Below are 3,790 nucleotides of genomic sequence, written 5' to 3'. Positions count from 1 at the left end.
TTATTATTATTATTATTATTATTATTATTATTATTATTATTATTATTATTATTATTATTATTATTATTATTATTATTATTGTTGTTGTTTTTGTTGTTGTTTTTTGTCGTTGTTGTTTTTGTTGTTGTTGTTGTTATTGCTGCTGTTATTTTTATTGTTACTGTTATTACTATTACTATATTATCATCTCGTCCTGGGTATCACGTTAAACTGCAACCAGCTATGGAGTTTCGACGTGGGATAATGAGGTTACCCATAGCTATTTCCAGGTCACCCTTGAGGAAAGTGTAGTGCCTGTGAGCTCTCCCCGAGCTGAAGCACCGGGTTTGGGAAATCTGGTGAGGCTAGTCTGTCTCAGGGTAGGTGGACTCTCTAGCTTTAATTGGTAACCCCCTCTTGCTGCCTTGCAGGTTTAAAGCCTCTTAAGGCAAAGGCTCTGGAGACAACCAAAAACGAAAAAATCGTGGAAGAAAATTTGGGGGCCCTACCACGTATTCCCTAAATATAATCATGAATAATAAATTCATGATCACTAGCGTCAAAAGACTTAGTAGTATTATAATTATCATTATCATTAGTAGTATGTGTGTGTTTGTGCGCGCGTGTGTGTGTGTGTGTGTGTGTGGTGTGTGTGTGTGGTGTGTGTGTGTGTGTGTGTTTAATTGCGCGCGTGTGTGTAGTAGTGTGCATTTCTGCATCTGGATATGCGTATCCCCTCAAAAATACATCAAAACATTACTAAAACGAGCTTTCGATACAAACTGTCCAAGTACTTTCCCACACACACACACAAGAGAGAGAGAAAGTAGAAAAAAAACGAAAATAGATAAGATACTTTAGCAAATCAATGAAGGAAACTCCTTCCCTCGGGCTTTATTTACAACCGATAAGGCGTCACAAGCGTGGCAAAAAAGCATGCGATACTTGCCTCCTCCTTTCCCACCGCAGGCGTTGCGTGGTGAAGGGACATCCATCTTGCGAGGGCGTGAGCGAGATCGTAAGCCCGCCAGAACAGAATCGTCATATTTGTAATTTTTTGGGGGGTCGAGTCCTGGGGGTTTCCAGTGGGTTTGGCTGGACGGGAAAATGGCTTGTATATTTAAGGCTTTTTTTGTATATATTTCGTGGTTTTATGAGGGGGGCACTGTATTTGAAAAAGAGGGACGGGTGCAAAATTGGTATTCATATTTTGGAGGGGTGATGTGGCATTTTTTATTCTATTTTTAGTTCGAAGACAATGAATAAACGACTCAGGATAAAGCACATTGTTATATCTGTACATATTTTAACCTTGACGGGAATGACACTGTCCACATTAAAAGGGGAAATAAGCCAAGGCCCTTTCCCTCTTTAGAAATGAATTCCGATCTTTTCCATACACCCCACACACACACACACACACACAACACACACACACACACACACACACACACGTATGTGTATGCAAACACACGCACACGCCCCACGCACTCACACACACGCAAATACGAAGATACACAAATATATATATATATATTTTATATTATATATAATATAACTATATATATTATATATATAATATATATATATATATATATATTATATATATATTATATATATATATGTATATATTATATATATATATATATATAATATTAAAATATATATTTGGTTGTGTGTGTGTGGTGTGTGTGTGTTATGTGTGTGTGTTGTGTGTGTGTGTGTGTGTGCATACACATACAAAAAACACACGTAAAAGAAAAGAAAGAAAAAAAAGAAAGAAAGAAAGAAAAAAAGAAAAGAAAAAGAAAAGAGAGAGAAAGAAAGAAAAAAAGAAAAGAAAAGAAAAAAGAAAAGAAAAGAAGAGAAAAGAAAAGTAAAGAAAAGAAAAGAAAAGAAAAGAATAGAAAAGAAAAGTAAAGAAAGAAAAGAAAAGAAAAAAAAAAAAAGAGAGAAAAAAAGAAAAGAAAGAGAAAGAAAAAAAGACTTTAAGCACCGAAAAAGGCGAAAAACACCAGCGGCAAATGGAGGCAAATCGCGCGAGCCGAGATGCGTGCGTGACGTGATGTTGAAACCGGAACTGAATTATGAAGATTCTTGAGCTTTTTATACATATTCGCCGAAGGATAATGTTACACCGGGATTGAAAGGAAGAATAATATGAAAAGAAGGAGAGAAGAAAAAATCGTATCCGACAAATGAGTTTGTCTGGAAGCAACAGAGGGCAACAGTGTTACCAACGATGTTTGTTTTTCAATTAAAGCGTGATAATGAAACTGAATTTAAAAGAGATAAATAAGAAAAGAATATAGAAAGAGAGAGAGAGAGAGAGAGAGAGAGAGAGAAGAGAGAAGAGAGAGAGAGAGAGAGAGAGAGGAGAGAGGAGAGAGAGAATCGTTGATTAAGTTGGATCAGGACAGCAAAAGGAAGGGAGGTTACCATGCCGGGGGCATAAGTTGATTTTCCTATTCCCTCCGCAGTATTGCTAATGATAGGCGCATATTACCTTTTAAAATTTGATATTGATATATCGACGCTTAAGACAGTGTGGTGACTTTTTATGAAGGACTTTTGAAAAAGAGAGAACAGAAGACAACGAGGAAGGAAGGAAAAGGAAGGAAGTAAATAGGGATAGAATCTCTCTCTGACTGTCTCTGTGTCTCTGCTCCCTCTCTCTGCTATTATTATTATTATAATTGTCATTGTAATGTTATCGTCCATCTCTCTCTCCTCTCTCTCTCTCTCTCTCCCTCTCTCTTCTCTCTCTCTCTCCTCTCTTTTCTCTCTTTTCCTCCTCTCTTTCTCTCCTTTTTTCTCTCTTTCTCTCTCTTTCTTCTTTTTCCCCTCTCTCTTTCTGTCTTTTTCCCGCTTTACCACCCTCTCCTATCATTCCTTACCATGTATCTGTATCTCTCTCTAAACCAGTCTGCACTATTTTTCCGTGCCCTTTAAACCCCTTTCTCATACCTACCTTAAACACCTTTACGAAACCCCTTTCCTCACCCTTTTATCCGCCCCCCTTTCGCCCCCTTCGCCCTTTGACGCACCTTTTCCTTCACACTTCCGCCTCAGCTGGGGAGTACTGCCTTTGGGTTTTCGTGGGGCACCTCACGCGAAGAAATTACCATTCTCGGTCGATCAAATCTATAATGACGGAGAAAGAGGGAGGAAAGGGGAGGGGGGGAAGGCGAGGAAAGAGGGGAATAGGGATTGGGGAAGGATTGTTGTCCTTAAATTTCTCCTGAAGGAAATGTGGAGAGGGTGATGGTTATTTCATCACTCCCTGGGGAAAGAGAGTTGTTTCCCTAAAAGAGAGAGAAACGAAGGATTCCCATTCTTAGGAAGAGTAAAACGATAACTTTCCCTGAGAGACATAAAGACAAAAAGAGAAAGAAAAAAAAAGAATTATTCTTATTCTATCATTAAAGGTAGATGGAGAAGGAGAAGGTTATTCCCCTGAAGTAGAGTCGTAAATAAGACACAAAGAAGAGAAGACGAAATATTTTCATTGTGTGACTAAAAGGAGAAGGTGAAGGGTAATTATTTTTATATATTTCCCTAAAGCTGAGACTGAAAAGTTATTCATTTTCCACTAAAGGAGAGAGAAGGACAAGGTAAAAGATTGTCTTTATTTCACTCACAACAGGGCGAAGGGTAACGCAATTTCCCCTTATGGAAAGAGAGGGAAGAAAGAAAAAAGAAATAGGGAGTTTTTCCAGAAGCAGAGAGTAGCAAGAGGATAAAGGATTTTTTATTATTTCTTTCCCCTAGACTGTCAAGAGAGGTGTTTATTATCGGATAGACACAAGGA

The sequence above is a fragment of the Penaeus monodon genome, chromosome 18 (assembly GCF_015228065.2).
Source record: "Penaeus monodon isolate SGIC_2016 chromosome 18, NSTDA_Pmon_1, whole genome shotgun sequence".
Classification (NCBI taxonomy): Eukaryota; Metazoa; Arthropoda; class Malacostraca; order Decapoda; family Penaeidae; genus Penaeus; species Penaeus monodon.
Note: the sequence above shows the minus strand (reverse complement) of the source record.